The sequence below is a fragment of the Pseudophryne corroboree genome, chromosome 5 (assembly GCF_028390025.1).
Source record: "Pseudophryne corroboree isolate aPseCor3 chromosome 5, aPseCor3.hap2, whole genome shotgun sequence".
NCBI lineage: Eukaryota > Metazoa > Chordata > Amphibia > Anura > Myobatrachidae > Pseudophryne > Pseudophryne corroboree.
Window position 1 is genome coordinate 223,775,133 of NC_086448.1, and position 27,862 is coordinate 223,802,994.

Genomic DNA, 27,862 nt, shown 5'->3' on the forward strand with positions numbered 1-27,862 from the left:
GTCATCTTTACGCCATACGGTGCGAGATGTTCAGCTCGACTGAGACACTCTGAGACAAGTGGTGTACAGTATTATCTTAATTTTGTATCTTAGGGGGGCATTTACTAAGCAGTGATAAGAGCGGAAACGTGAGCCTGTGTAGAAGTTGCCCATGGCAACCAATCAGCACTGAAGTAACATCTAGAATTTGCATACTATAAAATAACACAGAGCTGCTGATTGCTTGATGGGGCAACTTCTCCACTGGCTTACTTCTCTGCTCTTATCACTGCTTAGTAAATGTCCCCCTTAGTCACATCACAGATGCAGCAAAAAGCCACTCTCAGTGTACCAGGGATGCTAGGCTGCAACAGTAACCGCACAGGAATTGGTTCACACATGTACAAAGTCACAGATGAAGCACAGCGAAACTTGCATCAGTGCCTTTTTTGACATAGATTTGGACTTGCATACATATCTACAAATGTTGCTAACCCCGGTGGTCTGTGCACGCAATGCAGTTCTGTCACTTCCAGTTGTTTGCTGTATGCAAATAAGACACATTACTAAGGGGTCTATTTAATAAGCCTTGGATGGAGATAAAGTGGACGGAGATAAAGTACCAGCCAATCAGCTCCTAACTGTCATTTTTCAAACACAGCCTATAACATGGCAGTTGGGAGCTGATTGGCTGGTACTTTATCTCCGTCCACTTTATCTCAATATAAGGTTTAGTAAATAGACCCCATATTTTGAGCAAAAAAGATGCTCTGCGCTCCAAGCCGCATGGGACCTGCTGAGATGGGCTATGTGGTGCGACTGTAGCCACTGTGCAAAAGAACACGTCTCTGTATATAGGTTAACATGTCCATCATGTAATTTTCCACCCTTTTATAGCAAATTGCTATGTGAGGGAGATGCTACTATTTTATATTTCTGGGCCAGCAGAGTGTGAAGACTTGAACTGTGAATCCATACAAATGAGCAGCATCAATGTAGGAGCCAGCTTTTTGTCCTGAATTAAATCCTATAAGGCCTTGCTTAAGATGTGATATGTTGGATGTAACTTCATCCGTCACATCCAACATCACATCCTAATGTAGTAGTTAAGACACAGTATTAACTTCTTGTTACAAATGGCCTGTTTATATCTTCCAGCATTATTACTAGTTAAAAACTTAAAACACTGACAAATTTGTACATTGTGTTGTGGTCAAAACTGCATATGTACGTGGTTATTCAGGTTAGGTGATCCAACTCAGTGAGTTGAACTCACCTCCTTCATTTAATTTAACAACACCCCAATTATGCTGTACAAACGGGATGCAGTTATGTGACGCTGGTCACCATACCGACGCCAGAATCCTGAATGGGGGAAAGCCCGACAGTCAACATGCCCACTAACAGGAACTATTCCCACTTCTGGGTGCTTCGTTGCGCTCGCCGCCCCCCTCCCCCCCCCCCACCACCACCACAATTACCACCACCGGCATCTGGAGTCCGGGATACCGGAGTCGGTCTCACATTACCAACCCGTTCAAACTTACCAGTAGTCATGGGCAGATGCAGCTGGGAATGGGGACAGTGCCAGTGTTGAAGTTGTACCTGTCAACAGGCAACCTCTAAGCTTTCCTGCAGTCAGTCCAAAAGTCAGTAACCCGTGGGATATTGAAACAGTTCCCTCAAATCAGAACAGTAGTGGTGTAAACCTGTCTCCATTGTTTGTAAGAATAAATTTGGTATTACCAAGCAAATATGTTGATTAAATGTCTATATAAATAGCACATAAATATCATTGTCATTTTTATCCACACTTCAACAACCTTCAAAAGTCCTATTTTATTAACTTCTTTTCCATGTACTGCAATAAAGTTTAATACAATCCAGTGTAGTTATTTTGGAATATTGGTGTTTTCTTTTTTTTATGTTTTCTACAAGGCTTTCCTGTTCCACTTTCCTTTCACCGCTTCACATGGTGAATTTTGTCTTTCGTGCTTTGAATTTGGCTGAGCTCCCAAGCGTGTCACAGGTAAAGAAAACATAACAAGGTGTTTCTAATATATTAGACTTTGTAAATGTCAAGTTAAGTTCAACTTTAATATAAAACACCATAGTTTTACTTGTGACACGCATTTCAAAGCTTAAGTGGTCTCTTCACTTGAATAAACATTATTTTGCTTGTAGTAAGAGGAGTTTGTGCCTATGCTTGTTATGGCTACTCAATCAATTAATCACTTCAGTCAACGGTTGTAAAGCAAGTGAAAATTTACTTTTTATGTTTACTCCCATTTCTGCTATTTCAGAATATTGATAAATAATTAGCGTTGCTGTAATTATATATAAATTATTATTTTTACCCAAGTATTGTATTTCTGGAATTACAGTTGCTGTCTCTTAGCAAAGATAAATGTCTATGCAGTTGAAACAGGAATGCAGTAAAGAAAATAAATCACTTTTCACGGCTATAAGAAGAAGCTTGGTAATTACCATTTCTCATCTCATTAATGAGTGATAATTCTGCAGGCAGGGCCATAACTTGGGGTGTCCGGGGCACAATGTCGACAGGGGCTCTGTCGCTCCCTCAGTAGTACCTGCATTTTGCTTGCAAGGTTCCTGGAAGCCGCCTGGCACACTATAAGAATGTGACTGTTTCCTGTTTTCTGCTCACTATTTTTGATGTCTAACCTATAAAGGAGTGGTACTGGATGAAGTATTCCTTATACAAATCTTTTTGGGGGGTTCGTGATGTCACATAGGCAATTTATTTTATTCAGAAGATATTGTCATTTTGCAATTATCACGCATAAGAATATGTTCATACTAGAGATGAGCGGGTCCGGTTCTCTGAGAACTGCATCCACCCGAACTTCCCGATCCATGCCAGGATCTGAGACTGGCTCAGGTTTTCCCACCTAACTCGGATCCCAAAACGAGGCAAAACGCCATCTTCCTGCAGTCATATTCTTGATGGATTTTGGATACTATAAAGGTCCCTGTGATAGGCGCCATTTTCGCTCCGGCTATGGAGAGTGTACTGAACAGAAGTGTCCATCTCAGTGTTGGGTTATGGGGCTGGTGGCTGCTGTGAGGCTGGTGTATCAGTCCAGGGGTGCTCTGTCTGTTGTCTGCTGCATCTGACAAGGGGTGCTCTGTCCACATAGGGGTGATCTGTCCATACATTCAGGGGCTCTGTTCCAGTGTTAATTACAAATCCTTCTATAACTCTTCCCTAACTTCTGCTCTTGACTCTGTGGCCCCCCTCTCCTCTGTCCCCCTCTGCTGCTCTAAACCCCAACCCTGGCACACCAAAGTAACACGATTCTTACAAAAATGTTCACACTCCAATGAACGCTTCTGGAGGAAATCTCACTCTCTGGTGGACTTCCTCCATTTCAAGTTTATTCTCTCCTCCTACAGCTCTGCTCTTTCCCTCGCCAAGCAATCCTTTTTCCAAGTACTTATCTCTTTTCAGTCCTCCAGTCCACACTCTCTTCGCCCCCCTCCTCCTCCTTTCCCATCCTTCCTCACTGCCAAGGACTTTGCCTCCTTCTTCAACTCAAAAATTGAGGAAATCGAACACCATATCTCCTCCCGTGACCCCTCTGATGCCACTCTCCCCGACCTTGCAAAGCTTCAAACATGCACTGAAAACCCACCTATTCATCAAAGCGTACCCTTCCAATGCATAACCTAGTCCTGAGGCTGCTCCTCCATCCCCCTGTCTCATGCCTAAACCAAAAAAAGCAGGCTAGTGGGAAAAACCATGTTGCATGCAGGTGGGGCAGATGTAACATGTGCAGAGAGATTTAGATTTGGGTGGGGTGTGGTGTGTCCAAACTGAAATCTGAATAAACCCCATTGTCTCACAACCGACCAACATTGTCTCCCCTGGATGATTTATTAATGACTTATTGCAATGACACATATGGAAAAATATGCTACAAAGGGGAGTAATCTTAGGATTTCAAAAGAGTATGTGTGCTCAAATGGATGGACAAAAAAGGACATCTGCATGGAGGTTGTGGAGATTCAGAAAGCCCAAGACACTCATCAAACCAAGGGCTATGGTCTACAGTCCAACAAAAATAATGTGCTGTTTGCTGCTCAAAGAGGGACAGAAGAGGCAAGAAAATTCACAAAATACTTGAAAACTGTGTGATATTTCAAAATATACTAAAATGGGGTAATCATTTTAAAATACATGTTCTTAAACTGTAATTTAATACAAAATTTCATAATAGTTTTGTGATTAATAAATGCTGCAGATAAGTGATATTTTTCATTTTCTCTATTGAGGGACGAGGATGGTCGTTAGCTCACAGAACTTTCATCCTCAACCCCACAGTCACCTCATCCTTGGCTTCATAGTTACCCGTGATCATCCTTCACTAAACCAACTGTGAGCCTTTGCCTCCATCTGCTACCGGGGTTCCCGTCTTCAACTGTTGCTAGCGATCCCTGGAGCTGCAGACCATCCCTGGTAATCTCCTTCACAGCCTACTTCCAGGGATGAAGCCACAGGCTACATTTCCAGGCCGTCTGCCCTGTCTTTGGAGGTTGCTACTGGATTGGAGACCAGCTGATGCAGTGACCGGCGAACATTACAGACCTGCCACCCGCTGCCTGCCTTTTCCTTGACTCAATTCCCAGTGACTGCACAGGGTAGAGGGTTCCGCTATCTTGAGGGCCTTCCTGTGTCCACGCACCTCCACTGCAGATTGCAGGGCCCTGCTGCTGGCTGTCTCCGGCACTGCCATAGCTGTTTCTCATCAGCTCCTGGCCCGACCTCCCGATGCAGCTGCCCATTGGCACCTCCTAACCACCAGGATCGGGCCTGCACCACCACCAACTGTGGACCCACCATGCCCTTCCGCTCTACCCACCCCTCCAGATCCAACCAAGCTCCGGGCTTCCCTCCCCGACGCTGAAACCACCAATTTTGAAACCACCCATTTTGTAGGATTCCACCCAGGGCAAGCCTACATAGTGTGCCTAACATGTCTGCCTCCCCTGGTACCTTTGGTGGGTGGAATATTCCACTCATGAAAGTTATTACCCAGAATGTCTGCACCAACTGTACATTCCGTTCTTTGTGCACTCAAGGTTTTCGTTTTTTACTTTTGTATTACTGTATTACTTAGGGGTCTATTCAAGAAGCAGTGAAAAGAGCAGAGAGTGAGCCAGTGGAGAAGTTTTCCATGATGACCAATCAGCTGCTCCATACAATTGTATAGTATGCAAATGATAAATGTTACTTCAATGCTGGTTGGTTGCCATGGGCAACTTCTTCACTGGCTCACTTCTCCACACTTTTCACTGCTTCATGAATAGACCCCTTAATGTTTTGTACTATGTGCTTTGTTTTTTTATGCCTGTAAAGCACCTTGAGTCCTGTTGGTATACAAATACAATTATTATTATTATTATTATTATTATTACATTAAGCAAACAACAGAAAATGCAGCTATCACTGTATTAATGACAATAATAAACAACTGCCAATACCCAATCACATGAAAAATCAAACATTTTAAGAAAAATCCTGTGTTATTCCCACTAAAACAATGGGGTATATTTACTAAGGTGTGAGATTTTTAGAATTGCTTTCTATGGGCAACATCTCCACTTCTAAAGTAAATATACCCCAATGAGTATTTCCCTTAAAAAGGTAACTGAGGACTTCCGGTGAGTGGACCAAGCACCCTGGCCGCATTTTACTGAGCTCTCCATCCTGGCGGCAGCTACTATCTCCTAACATCGGAGATACTGGGACTGGGACTCCCACTGTCACACCTGCGGAGTCTGGAGATACGGAGGGGCCCAGCGGCACTGATTCCCGGCTTGCCCCTGCTTCCCCACAGCCGCCGGAGCCAACGCGCATAGTGTGCACTACACGGCAGCGACCATCTTTGAGCCTGGCCGCGCCCGCTTCCACGGGACCCGCTGTACAGCGCTGCCTTTGTGGGGAAGTCTATCACTTCCTCCACTGTGCTACTGGCTCCCCATCACTCCTGAGGTCCGGACAGCGCTATCCCCGATAGGGTCCCTGTTTGTAATGGACCCTAGAGCCTCCTACAGAGAGGGAGATTCTGGAGGTGATAGCCTTTCAGTCCCCTGCTAAAAGTGAATGTTCCCTGCTTGCTTCTCTCTCCCCACCCTTGCATAGGTGAACCCATATTCTCTATCACCCTCCCATATCTGGCACTGATTTTATGTAAGACGCCACATGCCGTGAGCGCCATCTACTTCATCTCCCTCATGACACAAGACCCTGTCTCTATCACATACTCCACAGGAAGAGTGAAGCGGCTGTGTGCACGCGGCCGTGGCCCTTAGATTATCCCCCTTTCTCACTACAGCGAAGGTCCACTACACCTGCTAATGAGGAGTTGAAGGCTCCCATCTCGGAACAGGCAGCTTTCCTACATGTACACGTACTGGTGTCACAGTACCTCTGTGTGCTCTGGCTACTCTATACCTATCTCCATGCGCTCCAGTATCTTTTTATATTTTGCCATTCACGGAGACTAGGAAGGTCTATGTGCACCGTCTTGGATTTTATTGTTCTACACCAACAATCTGGCTCTCACCATTTTATACTGACTTACAGTTCTGCATTGCGATTCCCTTCCGCTTACTGCTAGGATTTGTTGTTGGGTTTTTTTTTTTACAGTTCTCCTTCCGTACTCTCCAGATTGTTGCATCCTCTTTTCATCCTCTACTATGGATAAATTTGTGGCTAAATCTCAAAGAGGTGGCAGAGGTGGTGCGAATACCAAATTTCGTGACACAAGAGCCTCTGTAGTACCAGCGACTAGCCCGACATCCTCCCCTGACGGTGATATCTTACGTGGAATTTCTGACCCCTCTATTTATAGTGCTGCGTCCATAGCCAAGGCCCAAGAAATATCAGATTTACTGTCGCCTTTACTTGACAAGAAGTTGGCTGGCCTCAAAGACGCCATTGACTCTACTGTTACCCAACTCAAGGAACATTCTGCTCGCTTTGATGAAGCGGAGCGGCGTATTTCTAATGTGGAAGATGACTTCCTGGCAGCTAAAGCTAATATTGCTTCTCAGGAGGCTGCCCTTGCGTTCGTGCACGACAAGCTGGAAGAGCTTGAGGACCGGAACCATCGTAACAACCTTCGCCTATTTGGCCTGCCTGAATCAATCAAACAATGAGACTTGATGGACTTAGTCTCTGACTGGCTTCCGTGGGAATTACATTGCTTGCCCGCCTCTGGCGCTATGCCCATTGAGAGAGTGCACCGCATCGGCCCAGATCGACAAGCTGACCGTCGCAGGTCCCGGCCTGTCATCTTCAAGTTCTTAAACTACGCGGATAAAGTCTGCATACTAGATGCTTACAGAAAGTCTCATGATCTCAATTACCACGGTGACAAGCTTCTTTTGTTTCAAGACTTTTCCTACCAAGTGGCGATGAAGAGGAAAGAATTCTCCTCTGTTTGCAAATCACTATTTGATGCTGGTATTCGCTTCGCACTTCTCTATCCTGGTAAAACACAAGTGCAACTGGACGGAAAACATAATTTCTTTGACTCTGTTTCACCCGCTAAGTTGTTTCTTGCCTCCCTCCAGAGTCGTCCACATACTCCTTCAGATGGCGCAGATTGACTTTGGTCTTTGTTCGTAAGTATAAAATCCAATTGAGTATTGCAATGTTTTTCTTGATTGAAATGTTTATGGTTCTTTGCATAAGATTTGTGGCAACACTGTTGTCACCTTTCCATTGTGATGTTGGATTGATGTGGTTCACCTGCTCTCCCTTGTTATCCCCTCTCCCCCTTTTTGCTGTTGGCTATCATACACCTTCCTCTCTTTTTTCCCTTTCCTTATTTTGAATCAAAATGATTACCACTGATGTTTACTGGCCCTGTTGGCCTTCAGTTTGGGATCGTAAAATTCTGAAAATTAGAAACTGCACTATGTATTTTTTGCTTTACACCTCTAACGATGTCCCGAGTACATACGTTACTCCTCTGGGTCCGCCAATCTGTGGTGGATTCCAGATTTATTTATTTGCTATTTTGCACATTTGTGATTTTATGCTACTTGCACTTTGTTATTCAGTTGGAATATATTAAAATTGTACTTCACTATATGCACCTTTCTCCTTATATTTTGGGGATTCTAAATGTATTGGAGTGGTGAAGTTTTTGCCGAACAGAAGATTTATGGATCCCATTTCCATTTGAAGTAGTAGTTGTGGTCAGACACAGAACTATTGACATCTGCTTCCGATATTGCCAATTCGTTTTTAGTCTATTAGAATTTGAAACCCCCCCCCCCCCCCTCCCACGACACTGCGCTCATAGCAGATACCGGGCAGCCAGTCCCGATGCTCTGCTGAGCCTACAGTACTTCCTGACTAGAAGCAAGAACAGGAAGTCACATGATTGTGCACATGTGACTGCATAGTGCACTGGACTGGAGGAGCCTCAGACAAGAACATGAACAGCCCAGCAGGTACAGCAGCCGGTTATACTATTACCATACAGAGGAGCAGACACTCACATACCTCCCAACTGTCCCGGTTTTCGCGGAACAGTCCCGGTTTTTGGGGACTGTCCCGCTGTCCCACCCGCGGGCCGCAGTGTCCCGCGCTGGCGGGGGGGGGGGGGGGCAGTTGGGAGGCTCTGTCACTACTATTCACTGGAGTCAGAGGGAGAGGGGGCATGCCAGCAGCTCACAGAGCGCTGGGCATGTCCCCTCAATGACGAAAATGGGGGCGTGGCTTGCGATCACGGATCCCCCGTAAAGCCCCACCCCTTTTATTAGGCCACACCCTTTTTCGGGAGCGTGTGTGTCCCTCCTTCAACAAATGAAAAGTTGGGAGGTATGCACTCATGTACAGTGATGTGCTGATACACTAGGAAAAGTGGCATATTAATGTGTGCTTGGGGGGAGGGTGGTATATTAATGTATGCTGGGGGTAGTATAAATGTGTGCTGGGGTATATTGATGTGCGCTGGGGAGGGGGTAGTATATTAATGTGTGCTGGGGGGTATATTAATGTGTGCTGGGGGTAGTATAAATGTATGCTGGGGAGGGGATGATATATTAATATGCGCTGGGGAGGGGGTATATTAATGTGGGTTGGGGGTAGTATAAATGTATGCTGGGGAGGGGGTGGTATATTAATGTGTGCTGGGTGGTATATTAATGTGTGCTGGGGGTAGTATAAATGTATGCTGGGGAGGGGATGATATATTAATATGCGCTGGGGAGGAGGTATATTAATGTGTGTTGGGGGTAGTATAAAGGTATGCTGGGGAGGGGGTGGTATATTAATGTGCGCTGGGAAGGGGGTATATTAATGTGCGCTGGGGAGGGGATAGTATATTAATGTGCGCTGGGGAGGGGATAGTATATTAATGTGCACTGGGGAGGGGATGGTATATTAATGTGCGCTGTGGAGGGGGTGGTATACTAATGTGCGCTGGGAAGGCGGGAGGAGGTGGTATATTAATTTGCGCTGGGAAGGGGGGAGGGGGTGGTATATTAATGTGCGCTGGGGAGGGGGTGGTATATTAATGTGCGCTGGGAAGGAGGAGGGGGTGGTATATTAATGTGCGCTGGGGAGGGGGTGGTATATTAATGTGCGCTGGGGAGGGAGTGATATATTAATGTGCGCTGGGGAGGGGATGGTATATTAATGTGTGCTGGGGAGGGGGTGGGTATACTAATGTGGGCTGAGAAGGGGGAGGGGGTGGTATATTAATGTGCGCTGGGGAGGGGGGAGGTTGTGGTATATTAATGTGCGCTGGGGAGGGGGTATATTAATGTGCACTGGGGAGGGGGTATATTAATGTGCGCTGGGAAGGGGGTAGTATAAATGTGTGTTGGGGAGGGGGTGGTATATTAATGTGTGTTTTGTTTTTTTTGTTTCTTTTTTATTGATGCAGTTTCCCGCTACCTGTCAGCCACTGCCTCTCCCTGGCCGTCACCTGTCTCCTTTCACCCACTAACTTTTACTGTCTCCCCGTCATCTCTCCGTCACTCACTAACATTCACCCTCTCCCCATAACCTCTTTCTCCTTACACCATCTCCCTGTCACCAACTAACTCTCACCATCTCCTTGTCATTCACTGACACTCACCTTCTCCCCATAACCTCTCACCCTTTTCCTGTCACCTCTCCTTCCTGTCACCCTCTCCCTGTCACCCACTGGCTCTCATCCTCCCCCATCACCTCTCTCTCTCCTGTTACTCTCCCTGTCCCCAACTGATTCTCACCCTTTCCCTGTCACCTCTCTCTCCTGTCACCCAGTGACTCATCCTCTCCGCGTCACCCTCTGTTTTCACTCTCTACCTCTCATTATCACGCACTGGTCACTGCCTCTAACTGTGGAAAATGCAACTAGTTTTCCACAATAAGTGTGCCCGTGGGTGTGCATGCACCCGCGATCCATAGGATCGCATGGTGTCTATGTTACCGTGAACGGGATGCAGCTTGCCATGGTTAGTCACAAGCGTGATGTTGCTGCTTGTGAGTAGGATGAGAGTGGCCACATCTGTATTTGTAGGAGGGCGGAAAATATATAGTTTGCAGGAGGGGGCCGAACACCCTAGCACCGGCCCTGTGTGTGTTCCTCCCATGACTATTCTTTTGGGTTTATATTTTGACTTACCATGTGTTATTCACTTGTTAAAAATGTGCTGTGAATTACGTTCATATCACTGTTCTTAATAGTGTTTTTATTTTACTATGTGCCTTTTAATTTTATTGTGTTGTATTGTTTACATGATTGTATATACATGTGCAGTTCTCTAATGAAATATTATGAAAAAAAAAAGGTAACTGAGAAGAACCAGTTGAAGCAGTCAAGTCTCTAGTGAGTTGTTTACAAAGAAACACAATGCACAGCAATGCACAATGGAAGACAGGAAGAGGTGTGAAATGACTGGGTTATGTTATAAAGGTGTGCTTATAATTATAGTGGGTATAAGCTGCATAAACAAGGAAATACACTGAAGGCTAGATGAGGGCTCTGACATGATTCATGGTATTGCACATAGCAATTTCTAGGAAATGGTGAGATAAAGGCATGTGTAGACAGTATATTGTTCAAATCCTGTTTTACCATTTCTGGCTTTCTGCATTTTTTATGAAGGTTTGCAATTTTTGTTTACTTATAGTGAAACTCTCATGTAAAAACAATGAATTCGCCTTGAAGGGGATTATTTTACAAACCACACAATTTCCACAGTTACTGGCAGTTTTGTTTTTGGATTTAAAGCAGTGGGTTTTTTTTTTTTTTTTTTTTTAAGAAGGTAATTGACATCTTGTATTGCAATTAAGCCCTTCACTGCGGATGACGAGTCTCATCCATAAGTACATAAATCTCCCCCACTGTATAAGATACAAAGATGGGGGGGCTTGTTTGAAAGAAAATATTACCCTGCACTGTGGAAAACAGATGTATAAAGCTCATATGTTGGAATGTGATGAGCGCAAATATAAAGGAAAAACCTCAGCGCAAGGGTGAGAAAACCCTCAGCAGCAGATTGATTCGCCGCCACCCTGCTACCGCCCAGGAAAGCCCACTATAATTCTCAGACCATACGAACAATTCTGTACTGCAGCTCTGCGCCCAACAGGGGTCCATGCGCAGTGCAACTCAGATGCATGTGCAACACAAAAAACATTGGCAAAAACTGTGTGCGTAATGACACTGCGTCTATGGATCAGGCCCTAAGTCAGGATTGAAACTCAAAGAAGATAATTCATGGTGCTCAGTATTGACTTATGGAGTTCAGCCGTGTGTGTATCTGGATGTGAACCCAATATTGCTAGCCTGCGTTTTCAACCAGCAGGCATTCAGGTCTAAACTGCGCATGCGTACGCGCCGCAATGTGCAGGCGCATTCACATGGGTACATAGCGGATCGCCGCTCAGCAGTGGGTTTGTGCGAAGGATGCATTCGCACGGGCGTTCGCAAGGAGATTGACAGGGAGAAGGCGTTTGTGGGTGGCAACTGACCATTTTCTGGGAGTGTTTGGAAAAACGCAGGCGTGTCCAAGCATTTGCAGGGCAGGTGTCTGACGTCAATTTCCGGTTCCTGAACAGACTGAAGCGATCGCAGCAGCTGAGTAAGTCCTGGGCTGCGCAGACACTGCACAAAATCTGTTTGTACAGCTCTGCTACACATGCGTTCGCACACTTGCACAGCTAAAATACACTCCCCCTGTAGGCAGCGACTATCTGATTGCAGCAGTGCAAAAATCGCCTGCTAGCGATCAGGTCTGAATTAGGCCCCCAGTGCACACCAAAATGCATGTCTAACCTTCTGCTATCGGCAGACACAATATACACTGCTCAAAAAAATAAAGGGAACACTAAAATAACACATCCTAGATCTGAATGAATGAAATATTCTTATTAAATACTTTGTTCTTTGCATAGTTGAATGTGCTGACAACAAAATCACACAAAAATGATCAATGGAAATCAAATTTATTAACCCATGGAGGTCTGGATTTGGAGTCACACTCAAAATTAAAGTGGAAAAACACACTACAGGCTGATCCAACTTTGATGTAATGTCCTTAAAACAAGTCAAAATGAGGCTCAGTAGTGTGTGTGGCCTCCACGTGCCTGTATGACCTCCTTACAATGCCTGGGCATGCTCCTGATGAGGTGGCGGATGGTCTCCTGAGGGATCAACTCCCAGACCTGGACTAAAGCGTCCGCCAACTCCTGGACAGTCTGTGGTGCAACGTGGCGTTGGTGGATGGAGCGAGACATGAGGTCCCAGATGTGCTCAATTGGATTCAGGTCTGGGGAACGGGCGGGCCAGTCCATAGCATCAATGCCTTCGACTTGCAGGAACTGCTGACACACTCCAGCCACATGAGGTCTAGCATTGTCTTGCATTAGGAGGAACCCAGGGCCAACCGCTCAAGCATATGGTCTCACAAGGGGTCTGAGGATCTCATCTCGGTACCTAATGGCAGTCAGGCTACCTCTGGCAAGCACATGGAGGGCTGTGCGGCCTCCCAAAGAAATACCACCCCACACCATTACTGACCCACTGCCAAACCTGTCATGCCGGAGGATATTGCAGGCAGCAGAAAGTTCTCCTTGGCGTCTCCAGACTCTGTCACGTCTGTCACATGTGCTCAATGAGAACCTGCTTTCATCTGTGAAGAGCACAGGGCGCCAGTGGCGAATTTGCCAATCTTGGTGTTCTCTGGCAAATACCAAACGTCCTGCACGGTGTTGGGCTGTAAGCACAACCCCCACCTGTGGACGTCGGGCCCTCATACCACCCTCATGGAGTCTGTTTCTGGTCGTTTGAGTAGACACATGCACATCTGTGGCTTGCTGGAGGTCATTTTGCAGGGCTCTGGCAGTGCTCCTCCTGTTCCTCCTTGCACAAAGGCAGAAGTAGCGGTCCTGCTGCTGGGTTGTTGCCCTCCTACGGCCTCCTCCACGTCTCCTGATGTACTGGCCTGTCTCCTGGTAGCGCCTCCATGCTCTGGACACTACGCTGACAGACACAGCAAACCTTCTTGCCACAGCTCGCGCTGATGTGCCATCCTGGATGAGCTGCACTACCTGAGCCACTTATGTGGGTTGTAGACTCCGTCTCATTCTACCACTAGAGTGAAAGCACCGCCAGCTTTCAAAAGTGACCAAAACATCAGCCAGCAAGCATAGGAGCTGAGAAGTGGTCTGTATTCACCACCTGCAGAACATCTCCTTTATTGGGGGTGTTTTGCTAATTGCCTATAATTTCCACCTGTTGTCTATTCCATTTGCACAACAGCATGTGAAATTGATTGTCAATCAGTGTTGCTTCCTAAGTGGACAGTTTGATTTCACAGAAGTGTGATTGACTTGGAGTTACATTGTGTTGTTTAAGTGTTCCCTTTAATTTTTTGAGCAGTGTATAAACCTAGGACTGTGCATGTATGCTAAGCTGCGGGACAATCTGCCCAGGTGCAATTTGTATAACTATACACGTCACAGAAAAGTTAAAACTCTTAATTTTTTGTATCAACAGTTATTATAGTAAACTCTCTGTAAGTATACCAGGGTGCCCAGACATCATTTTGGATAAAATGTCCTTATTCTACCCACCGGCTCTCCTCAGCCTGAGCTTGAGGAGAGGAGTTTAGCCTGAGCTTGAGGAGAGCAGCCTGTCTGTGCTTGAGGAGAGAAGTTTAGCCTGAGCTTGAGGTCAGCAGTACAGTTTATGCCTGAGGGAAGGATTTTAGCCTGAGCCTGATGAGTGGAGTTCAGCCCCAGATTAAGGGAGATGAATTCAGCCTGTTTTTGCAGGGAAGAGCTAAGCCTGAGCCTGAGGTGTGGAGTATAAATTGACATTTAAGTGCCAAACTTATTTTGCACAGATGTACAGATATATCCACGCTCATTGTGGCTGTGATTAGTTTTTCACGGTGCGCATGCACACACGTGGGCGTGTGTGTATATTTGTACCCCTGGCCCATTGACTTTACACTGTGTGACTGTGGGTGCAAATAGTGGCAGCCAGGTGTACTAAGTTGCTCCCGTGTGCATATGTGCACGCATTGTGAATAAGATGAAGGCGACTACATCTGCAAATGTCACATACGCTTGATCGTAAATTGGAGCTAGTAATTAATTTGTGGCTAAATTTACGCATCAGAAGGTAACTCCAGTGCATGCAGTGGAACCAGTGGTTCTAGTCATAATGTCGGACATTTACAATGACGACATTCATAATGTCCATGCCACAATGTCGATAGTTGTAATGTTGACATTGTTGAAATGTCACATTAAACATGTCAGCATCTGCAGAATGTCAACATTCTGCATGGACCAGCAGTGGGGAGTTTAGGGTTTGGCTGTGGGAGGGGAGTTTAGGGTTAGGAACTTGTGGGAGGATTAGGGCAGAGCTGGCCTGATCATTACACTGGGTACACAGCCACGTAGAGCCCCACACTGTGGAGGGCACCACTCCATACACTCCCCATTCTGAGGACACCACTGGCAACACCTCTTCCAGGACACCACCGGCCAGAGCCGGCCCTAACCAATATGATGCCCTAGGCAAGATTTTGGCTGGTGCCCCTAGCACCGATAGTGTCCCTTATTCACGTTACATCACACAGTAGTACCACTTTACCTTATATACGTTACTCCTCATAGTAGTGCCGCTTATTCATATTACACCACACCATCTTGCTTTTTATTCACATTGCACCACAAAATAGTGCCTTTTCTATACGTAACACCATACAGTAGAGCACCTTATACACATAGTGCCACACATTAGTAATGCCTTTATACACATAATACCACACAGTAAAGCCCCTAACACATATGACACACATTATTAATGTCCTTATATATAAACATAATGCGCCTTACACATTATGCCAACCTTTATTAATGCCCTTATACACATAATGTCCATTACACATATGCCAAACATTATTGCACAACTAACCCACCCGCACACAACACTCACACAGCCGCTAACACTGTGACCTCTGCATCTCCTTGGATACAGATGTGTCCTTATACATCTTGCCTCAATGCAGCAGGAGATGCCTGGCGTGAGTCAGCTGGCAGCTCTGCTAATGTCGGGTGCCTTTTTTAATGAAAATGCATCTTATTAGCATTGCTATGTGGCTAGGATGCACAAGCAGCTTCTGCTGATTAAAATGATATGCAGCATGCCTATATACTGTGTGCGACTGTGGCTGTATCTGCATACAAAATGCTACACACAGAATATAGGCATGCCGTATATCATTTTAATCAGCAGAAGCTGCTGGTGCCCCTAGGCATACCTAGGCATACCTAGGCATACCAAATGCCCTAGGCATTTGCCTAGTTTGCCTATGCCTAGGGGCGGCTCTGCCACCGGCCACCAGCAACCCCACTCCCAAGACACCTTCGGGCGCAACCCTGCTCCCAGGACATCACTGGGTGCAACCCCGCTCCCAGCACATTGGCGGGTGCAACCCTGATCCGAGGACACTGCCGGGCATTGTGAACCCCACTCCCAGTACACCACAATGCCACTTCCAGGACACCACCAGCTGCCAGCAACCCCACATGGGCCAGAAAATGTGCCACTTTCCTGGACTTGTGGGCAGGTGCAATGTCGTGATGGAGAAAGGCACCAAAAGCGCAATTTGTTGGATGCCACCTGGAAATGGCTTTCTAGCACTCGCGACAGCCATTGGTCGGTGTACCATTCCCCGTTACTGCGTGAGCGGTAAAGTAGTTGTCCATGCTGCACTCACTTCTGTCATGGGCACTGAGGTCCACTGGGCCAACTGTTGTTTGGTCTCGAGTTTGAAACTGTACATCCAGGATTCATTGACACTGATGATCTCTCAGACAGAGTGTGAGTGATTGCCATCAAACCTGGCCAGTATGATGGAGCACCAAGTCACCCATGTCTCCTTCTGCTCTAGACTCAGCTGATGGGGCAGTCAGTGTGCAGAAACCTTGCTCAGGCAAAGTTTTTCATGAAGTAGGTGGATGGATCCCAATGAGATGTCTCTCTCTTTCTCTAACTGGGCCATGGTCACCCTGGTGTCCAACTCATATATAGCCCACATGGCAGTAACTTTTTCCTGTGTGATGGTGAACACAGGTCAGCCACAATGCTCCTTGTCTCCCAAGGACCGTCCCTGTCGCAGATATTCTTAAAACCACTCAAAGTGCTTTGGGACGGTGCCTCCTCCCCAAAGGCAGCTTGCAGTCAGCCAAAATCCTCCTGGTGTCGCAGACCACTCTTGTAGTTATAGAAGATCATGGCTCTCCAGTGGCCTTTATTGAGCTCCATAATGAGTTTGTGAAGGAAATTAACATGCTGACTTCTTCAGTGTGCATTGCTGCTTATATATGGTTTTGTGCCGTGACATTTCACAAGAACTTTAGTCAGAGATTACAGTTCACAACCAGAGAGTCAGATTGTGTCTACTCTACCTATGCCCTGCACATCCGGAAACTTGTTGCACACCCCTCGTATGGAGAAGTATATCTGTGAGCAGGGGCGGATCCAGAAGAAAATAAAGGGGGGGCACCATGATAGGGGAACGGTAATATTTATATTTACATGCACCTAAGACACGTGTGCTCCCAGATAAGGGGTGTGGTATCACAGGGCAATGATTGACTGTAGGAGCGCATCCTGGTTTATTGCCAATGTTTCACCCTGATGAAAAGGCTGATTGGGCCTTGAAATGTTGGTCACCTGTTCCATTAGTTATGGGAGCCTGGAACCAGCACAACATAATTATTATAGTTTTTAGTTGGTGGTGGCAGGTGCAGCATACCTTGTTTTGGGCACTGCACTGAGACTCAGACTGTAGGACACGAACTGCCCATGTTTGATCAGCAGAAGCAGCCAGCTGGATCTCCTTTAAGCATCATAAGACATCTGTCACAATCACACTGGCCGCCTTCCCAAAGCTGAGGCTGAGTGTGACTGCACCTAGCATGGTGGTAAAGGAAGTGGAGGAGGAAGCGCTGGGATTATTGTGCGGTGCAGTGAAGGCTGATGAAGCCTTCTGTGCCATCATAAGTAACAGTCTTACTCGATGCTGGCATTTAAACCCCGCGCCTGGGCTGGACTCTGGCAGGTTGGCAGTGGGGGAGGTAGGTTGTGGTGTGAGCAGGGGGAGGCTGGACCTGCAGCTCCAGCCTCCCCATTGGTTACCACATGGACTTGCTGTTAGAACCGCAGCGGGTCCTAGTGCCTGACTGCTCTTTTATCAAATCTGACTGATGGAAATAGCAGTAGTGCTGCTGCTGCTGTTCTCCTTTTGTAAAAAAAAAAAAGGCAGAAATAACAGGGGGGCACAGGCCCGGGTACCCCCCCCCCCCCCACACACACACACACACACACACACACACACCTGATCCACCTATGTCTGTGAGCGTATATCATGTCAGTGTAAATCAGTAACAATGGACCCGATTCAGACCTGATCGCTGTATTGCAAATTACACTGTTCTGCAATCAGATAGTTGCCACACAGGTGGAGTGAAAATTTGCCCCGTGCAAGTGTGCGATTGCATGTGTACGCTGTGCGAAAATTCCCCTCTGTCAGCGGACAGCTGCAAAACCGTTCACATCACGCTCACCATGTGTTTCCCATTCTGTGCAGTGTGTGCAGTCTGTGCGTAGCTCAATACTTACTCCTTCAGTGCGAAACAATCAGGCTGATCGGGTTCGGAACTGACGTCACACACCCACCCTGAAAACGCTTGGGAACACCTGCGTTTTTCCTGACACTCCCAGAAAACGGTCAGTTTCCACCCACAAGGTCCTCTTCCTGTCAATCACCTAGCAAACAGCCGTGCGATTGAAATTTTCGCACCATCCTATCACTGTTTAGAAATGCACGTGCACATTGCATTGCAGTGCATATGCATGCGCAGTAATTCGATAATCACCTGCTGTGTGAAAACGCACAGTAGCGATCAGGTCTGAATAAGGCCCAATGTTTGACAACTTCGGTATAAAACCTACTTGTTTGTACTGGGACATGGCACAGGTTAGAGCTATACAGCTTTACTGTGAACAGAAAATGCTCCTAGTGGGCACAACCTTTATATACAGGTTTGCCCAAGCAGAAGAAATAATAGTATCTGTCATTGGACCGATTTGGCCCAAACAATGTGCTACTTTTTTTTAATAAACCCCTTCCCAGCGATAGATGAATATTCAAGAACCATCCAGTGTTTACGCCATCAGAATGCTGTGTATGCTCACAGAAACATAGAATTTGATGGCAAATAAGAACCACTTGGCCTATCTAGTCTGCCCCTTTTTTACCATATTTTTATCTCAAACCTTATTTGATCCTTATTTCTTTGCAAGGATATCCTTATGTCTATCCCTTGCATGTTTAAATTGTCTTAGCCTCTACCATCTCTGATGGGAGGCTATTCCACTTGTCCACTACCCTTTCTGTGATGTAATTTTTTCCTCACATTTCCCCTGAACCTCCCCCCCTCCAGTCTCAATGCATGTCCTCGTGTCCTATTGCTTCTCTTCATTTGAAGAATGTTTTCCTCCTGGACTTTGTTAAAACCCTTGATATATTTGAAAGTTTCTATCATGTCCCCCCTTTCCCTTCTTGCTCCAAACTATACAGATTTGATATTTTTGTCTTTCTGGGTATGTTTTGTGATATAGGCCATGCACCATTTTAGTTGCCCTTTTTTGTACAGTCTCTAATGTATTAACATCCTTTGGAAAATATGGCCACCAGAATTGAACACAGTATTCTAGATGAGGCCGTACCAATGACCTATACAATGGCATTATTACTTCTTTCTTTCTGCTGCTAATTCCTCTTCCAATGCAGCCAAGCATCGGACTAGCCTTCCTCATTGCTTTGTTACATTGCTTACCTGCCTTTAAGTCACCTGAAATAGTGACTCCTAGATCCCTTTCCTCCTCAGTAGTTTCCATTATAGGGGGTAATTCTGAGTTGATCGCAGCAGGATTTTTGTTAGCAGTTGGGCAAAACCATGTGCACTGCAGGGGAGGCAGACATAACATGTGCAGAGAGAGTTAGATTTGGGTGGGTTATTTTGTTTCTGTGCAGGGTAAATACTGGCTGCTTTATTTTTACACTGCAATTTAGATTGCAGATTGAACACACCACACCCAAATCTAACTCTCTCTGCACATGTTATATCTGCCTCCCCTGTAGTGCACATGGTTTTGCCCAACTGCTAACAAAAATCCTGCTGCGATCAACTCAGAATTACCCCCATAGTGCCATTCTGAAACTAAATTTAGCCTTAGGATTTTTGAGACCCAAGTGCATGATTTTGCATTTTTTGGCATTAAACTGTAATTGACACACTCTTGACCATTCCTTTAGTCTACCTTTCCTAGATCCTCATTCATTTGTTTTACCCCTCCTGTTGTGCCTACCCTGTTGCATACCTTTGTGTCATCTGCAAAAAGTTATAATTTCCCTTTAATGCCATTTTCAATGTCACCAAGAAAGATATTAAAAAGCACTGGACCAAGTACAGATCCCTGTGGTACTCCACTGGTAACATTTCTCTCCTGTGAATGCACTTAATTTACTACAACTCTCTGTTTTCTATCCAGCAACCTGGACAGTTTGCGTTATCTCACTCTGTCCTAAGTGCTAAAAACTAGAACGTGTGGAAAGTCGGATAATGTACAGCAACACAGGGAGTATTTGGCTGCATAGTAAGGCATATGTTTAAATGTGCTATAAAAACCTGCAATAAATATTAAGAAGAGACTGCCACTAGCCAACTTGCTGCTCTGACCACAGGAGAGTTGGCTCAGTAACAAGCTTGCAAATATATGTAAAGCCTGCAGCACTGAAATGAAACAGCAAAATAAACAAATATATATTATATACAAAAAGAATTTGACTGGTCCTCTTTCAGTTTGACTTAAAAGCAAATGAGGAGAGCAATGAAAAGTAAGGTATATTTTTATTCATTGCTCTGTACTCTCAAACAACTTGTTACAGAGCCGACAGAGAGTGAGTTATAGAACAATAGTATAAATGTTGTCTTAGGAAACCACAGGAATTTATAATGAGTTAGGGAGACTCATCCCAAATTATGGACTAGTGATATTTTGGAGTTGTGTAACATGGAGGTCTCCTATAATCTTGTAATGAAAATCTGAAATGTGACGTTTTACTGCTGTTTTCCAAGGTCATAAAATTCACTGCTATGTTGGGTATTCCAAGCATCTGTATTATGCCAAAATTACAATTGTGAGAGAAAAAAAAAAAGTACTGTTCTCAGCAGATTGGGGTACGTGGGAAGCTCAGTGGCATCCATAGGACTAAAGTGCCTCTTTGCAAAGCCTATGACTAATATTTCTCCTTGGCTTCTACATGGTATAGCTTCCAACAATCCCTAATGTGGCAGGAAGGTCCAGCCACCAAGTGTCACCATTTGCAAAGGGTTGGAAGGAATTCAACTGCCACACACACAGCCAAGGAAGGTACCTTCATCTGAATGGTGTTCTGCTGGTTATAAATGCCCACTGGGGAGTGGCCACACCCATTATGATGTGGCCACACTTCCATCATGCATAGCCACATCACATTCCTGATTCACAATCTCTAAATGTTGAGAGGTATGCTCTGTAAGTGTTGCGCTAATTTCCGATCATCCTCCAAAGCCATCCAAGTACATTGAGCCATAGTAACTAGGGCATTTTACAGTCTAATTACGGGGAGTAAACGGCAGAGGCCTAACTACAGGTTGGCTTGACTGGCAAATGTCCAGAGGCCCACAAGGTGAAATCAGTCACTAAATACTGTAGACTAGTTCAGTTAGAGTTGTGAATATAATGTCCCCAGTGATCGGCAGCAATGTGTGTATCACAGCCACCACTGGAATTGGGACAAAGCAGCACTCAGCTCCTTCCTCCTGTATTAGCCTGCCCCCGTACTTCTGTGGTAACCAGCCAATGGGAGTCTGAGGCTGGGCTTATACAGGAAGGAGAACTCAGGCTGTCCCCCAGGGGAAGGCAGCCATCACACAGATTACATGTAACATTAATGGTACATTCAATGCTATGTGTGGGGCAGCAGCAGCCACTGATAATGACTAGCAGCTAGATGAGTGGAGCCAATGCACTTACAAAGCTTTGACACTATCGTACAGTAATGCCTCACATATTATAATACAGAAACTATTTGGATATGATAAAACATATAGACCTAAGGGTTTATAGAAATCAAATAGTAGGCCCATCTTGAGAGTTTGCCAGGGATCTCCAAGTCTGTAGTTACGCCACTGAGTAATTGGGGCCCTTCTCCTTTTGGAGAGGGTCCAAAGTCCCATGCACCCAGCCAGGGCTGGACTGCCCATCTGGCACTTTGGGCATATGCCAGAAGGCCGATTATCTTGTGGGCCGGTCTGGCGCCACAGAGAGCCGGGAAGGCCGTGTGCAGCGCAGTCTGTGGCTCTCTGGTTTGGCCAGTCCCCGCACGAAGCATGCGTCTCCAAGGAAATGGGGGCATGCCTCCTGACTCGCTGCACTCCCTCATGCGTGTCCATGTGCCCCCGCCCATAGGAGGACATGTACTAAGCAGTGATAAAAGTAGAGAAGTGAGCCAGTGGAGAAGTTGCCCATGTCAACCAATCAGCATTGACATAACATTAATAATTTGCATACTAGAAAAGTATATAGAGCAGCTGATTGGTCTCCAAGGGCAACTTCTCCACTAGCTCACTTCTCCACTTTTATCACTGCTTAGTACATGTCCACCTTAGTGTGCTTCTAACAAAAATGGGATGTGCAGCAAGTCCACGCCCCCGTGCACCATGCTTGTGCACCCCCCCTGCTATGTAAGACCCGAATGTCGAGCACAAGTGCGCCGTTCACGGATGCCAGGGCCCAATTGCGGCCCCAGTCCGTCCCTGCCCCCAGCACTGTTTTTTCCAGTGCACTGGGCGTTTGAAGCACGCACCTGTAAAGTTATAACGATATGTTGCCTTAAATGCTACTTCTGGTACATTTTCCCATACGGGGTGCTACTTTAAGGTACAGTATGCCCTCACATAAGTGCTTAAAGTGGTGCCAAAAAGGCTTAAATACCAATTGACAAAAAATCCTAGTTTTCACACGATTTAACTGTATCCACTGGCAAAGTCTGTTTATACAGTAGTTCATTATTTTTTTCTCATGTCAGTTTCTCTGCATATAACATGTGAATGCGTTTCTGTATTTTTTGGTTAAAGTGTTTTTTTTACCTCTTTGCATAGTTTCTATTTCATGTTCTGCATAGTTGCACTAAAAGCATGTCAATCAAGTGCAGAAACCGAAATAGCATTTTCTTTTGGCAGGCATACCATGTCCTAAAAATTGCCATCTGCCTTAAGATGAAAACAGACTCTGACAAATGCACCCTTGATATTTTATTCAGCTCAAATATGTAGTTGTGAGCATTCCTTCAGTTTCTGGCTATTAATTTCAGGGTACTATAATACACACTTGTTGCACTGATGGATTGACAGTAGCTTTTAGCGAACAGTTCACAGTTATATCGTTGATAAAAAGTGTTGTCAAACAAAAACGGTTTACTATTTGTATGTTGATGGCAAATAATTGTAGTGTGTATTTAATGTTTTATCTTTACAGGAATCGGCACATTTCCAGCAGGGGGATTTTACAAATGCAATGGAACTGTGGGCATGATTCAGCGAATGCATTCGCAGCTGGGATGCCATACGCAGCGGATGAGTGGTAATATGCAGCTGCCTAGAAATGTAGTGAGACACCCACAGGCAGCATCGCAGAGCAAAGCAACTGCGTACAAATACATAGCGGTTGTCCTTTGATAATAGATTCCCTGATTAACCCTACGGTCACACAGTATGGACGCAGGTGAACGCTGAGACATGCCTGCTTTTTTGTCACCACTCCCCACTAGCTCCCCCAAATGCTCCCTGGTTGCCAATAGCAAATAATCCATGACTGCGAGCAGCTTCATTAAGGTTCCTTGGTGTGTGCGCAGTGCGAATGTTACGTATGTGCAGTCAGCCGATAATAACTTATCGTCATTGCATATATCTCTGAATCAGGTCGTGTGCGTAACAATAATAATGATAATTAAATTAAACAGAAGCCCAAACTATTGTGAGGAGGCAGGTCAGAAACAGTTTGTTGATGTTGCTAAAATGAGTTTTGGTCTTTTGGGGCATGAATAGGGAATTATCACTGGGTATAACCTATGATCAGGCTAGCTAACCATTTTGTTCCAAGCTGCTCACTGTCTTTGATGGCTTTATTCCTTTAGTTTTACAGATTGTAAAGAATGTGAGCAAGGCCTTCTACCTGCTGAGTATTTTATCACTAGCCTATATATCTAAGTGTCAGTAATAATAATAATAATAATAATAATAATAATAATATTAATAATAATAATAATAATAATAATGAGGGTATCCAATTAGCCACGGTAATAAAAACAACCCCAATGCAGTGCACTCCTCCCTCCGATGAAGGCTCTTACCGGGGATTATGCTTTGAGTGTCTCAGGCATAACCAGCGATAAGTGCCCCCTAGACCCATGATAAGTTCTGGAAAAAAACATAGGCCTGCAGATTTTTGCAGGACCTATATATTTTCACGTGAAAAACAAGTGTTTTTCGTGGGACCTATTTGGATAGAGTGATAAAAAATTACGGCGGCAGTTTCACAGGTAATTAGATGCAGTGGATGACATGCAGAGGGTGGCAGGGTGAGGATGAGATGCCAAGGTAGAGAGGGATGGGGAGAGCCTGTTGGAGACGAAATATTACCAGTGCCACGCGATAGCCCAGGGAGGCAAAGGGAGATTAGGGAGGTAAATGTGTGGCTTAGAGACTGGTGTAGGAAGGAAGGGTTTGTGTTCTTAGAACACTGGGTGGACTTCTCAGTCAGGTGACATCCTTTTTGTCGCGATCGATTGCACCTGAATGAGGAGGGGGCTGCGGCGCAAGATGGTTAGTAGGTTGGAGGAGCTTTTAAACTAGGAGCTGGGAGAGGAGGGTTTAGCTAGAAGCTACGGGTCAAACAGTGAGAACAGTAAGGATGGGGGTAGTGAACAATTTGAGGGTGGAGAAGGGGGGAGCGAAAGATCAGTCGGCAAGGACAAGGGTATTTGCATGGGTATTGATACCGAAAATACTGACACAGGTATTGCCGAAGATATTCCCAATTTATCACAATGACGAATATGGATCAACAATACGGTATATAGAAAATGAGGTCCATAGCATAAGGGAAGATACTAACATCAGGGGGCGGGGATTAGAAAGTCTTAATAGGTTAAATAGAGATCGTAGTGAGGAAGGCTGTATTAAGTATGATAGGGGTGGAAAGGGAGGGAGGAGAATAACAGTCGGTAAGGGTAATTCTAGAAAGGCAATGTAAATATAGATAAGATCAGTGGCGTAAGTTTATCCAGATCGCCCAGAGGCATTTGGTGCCCCCCTCCTCCCACCAAGTAGTCAGGTGCCATATGGTGGGCGGTACTGGCGGTTTTCTCTGGGGCGGTTATTAAAGCCCTAAGTGGAGGGAATTTTGCGGAGCCTGAATAGAGCTGGGTAAAGACCCCCACAGGACCCTAGGACATATACAGTACCAACTCAGAGCCCCATATAAATTTATATATAACTACATACGCATACAGCTCACCTCACTCACACAGATTCCCTCACAGTATAGCTATCGCCACTTGCACAACTCTATACATACACCATAGGTGTGTGCAGACGCCGACATGGGGGTGCCGCTCCGGACTTTCCCCCCTCCGCCGCATTATGGTCTACACCCCCATACAGGACATAGTCTGCTTACCTGGGCGGCCCAGGTGAGCAGTCTTATGTCCAGAGCAAGGGGTGTATGTAGGTAGTCCGATACCCAGCGGAGGGTGGAAGTCTGATGCGGCACCCCTGTGTCGGCTTCTGCGCACGCCTATGATTTTATATATATATATATATATATATATATACACACACACACACACATATAAATTTGGACTGTCCATCCCACCCACAAGAACGCCCCCTCCCATAGCGTTCACTTAATATCATGCTATTCTTTTAATTGAGTATTTTTTTTATTGATTTTATGCAAAAACAACATAACAGCTCAATATATATATATATATATATATATATATACAAAAAAAAGTGAAAAAAGGCGCCTCCTAGTGCATACTGATAGTATAATCAACCTCCACCAATAAGAAAAACACCCTATAAGTGGGAGGTGTACCGTAATCAGTGGTCTTAAACCACCTTTAAGCAGCGTATAGAGATCCAAAACTTTTCCCCGATTCTGATAATTAATTTTCTGGATACAGCGGTCGCTCAGATGTCCAAAGGCTCAATTCTCATAATCGCCCAAATGCAAAAAATGAGAAGCAAAACGACCATAGTGTAGTAAAGTTTAAAAAACACACATTTATTTGGTATAACACATAAAGTAAATAGTTGCCCGTACCATATAAAAGAATAAAAACAGCTTATCTGATATCAAATATGTCAGTCCATCGGTCTGTCACTCAACGCGTTTCGTCCATTGCTTACTGCAGGACTTCCTCAGGAGTGTATACAGAAAGGCCCCCTAGGACCTCTATTTATACCCCTCTTAATGGGAAAGATTGCTTCAAATTGTTCACGAGATTACCGGAAGTGACATCACTTCCGGTCCCGATTAAAAACTTACTAGTCATTATAATGCTGTAATAATAATATTTGTAGATTAAAAAGCCCCCACAACAGTGCATCAAGGTGCTGACTATTTAAAAATTACATCCACTGGGAGGCATCCCTGCTCCCGCTGCCCGCGACCACCGGAAGACGCGAGCAGACCGGGCAGCACTTCCGCCCTCAGTTGCTCCAGCGTCAGGCGCATCTACAGAGCATGCGCAGGACTAGGCCCGTCCTTGCCGCTCTTGTGTGCGCCCGCTGTGAGGGATGTAATGATCTTTTGTCCACGCACTTCGGCGCCATTTTAAAGGAGCTCATCCAATATTTGTTAAATGTAAAACCAATTAATTTCATGGAAGTTGTAATAGTGATTACTGTCAAATTCTTTTGTGAATAAGATGGTATATTGATAATAAGAATATATTAAAAATAAGAATAATAATGGGAAGGATTATGGGAGTGAACTATCAACAGATGATGATGCAAATTTCAATTGATAATAAAAATCATGAAATCATAAAATACATTATACACATATCAATAAAATATATATATATATATATATATATATATATATAAAAAAAATTCATATATATATAAAAGAGTACATGTATAATAAAATATATATAAAAAAATATATATAAACAAATTATATCAGAATATATATACATATTTAAAAACATATTTTAAGATATAAAATCATGGATTTCTAGAGGAAAGGAGCAATCTCATAATTGTCATTAAGTCCTCTTGGGGCCAATGTTTTCAATTCATAGATCCAAACATTTCCCTTTGGGATAGTTTTTTCTCTCTATCTCCACCTCTTGGCCCCAGTTTAACATTTTCCAGAGTCCTCACTGTTAGATCTTTTGCCTCGGAGCCGTGACAGGTTTTAAAATGTCTTGGAATAATGTGGTGTTCTAGTTTGTTTCTTATGCTTCTGATATGCTCTTGAATCCGGATTTTTAATGGACGTTTGGTTTTCCCTATATATTTCAGTTTACAATGGGCACGCTAACATATAAATGACCCAGGAGGTGTTGCACGTTGTTCGGTCTTTTGTTGTATATGATTTCGTTTCCTCTGAATTAGTAAAAGTTTTTGATCGAGGATGGACAAATTGACAGACATTACAGTGTTGGCATTTGAAAAGACCTTTCATGTCCCATTGAGTCTTTACTTCAGATTTTACTGGTGGTATCATACTTGGTGCCAAATGGTCTTTCAGGCTTTTTGCTTTCCTAAGAACCACATTGGGCCTTTCTGGTAAAATGGTATTTAAAACTGTGTCCATCTTCAATATCTCCCAGTGTTTGTTTAAAATAACACAAATTTGTTTCTCTTGGCAGTTGAACCGTGTGATGAAATTAAAACCTTTTTCTTTTGGAATCTTGTTTTTATATGTCAATAATAAATTACGGTCTGTGGTCTGTGTTCTGTTTATTGCTTCTTCAACCAGATCTTTTGGGTAACCTCTTTCCAAGAATCTTTCACCATACAATGTAACTTGTTCCTCACAGTCCTCTAACTTACTACAGTTTCTTTTTATTCGACAGAATTGAGAGTACGGTATGTTTGTCTTCCATTTCATTGCATGGTTGCTTTTAAAATGTACATAGGAGTTTCTGTCGACTGTTTTCACATAATTCTTCGTCACGATATTTTTATCCTCCGCCATTAAAA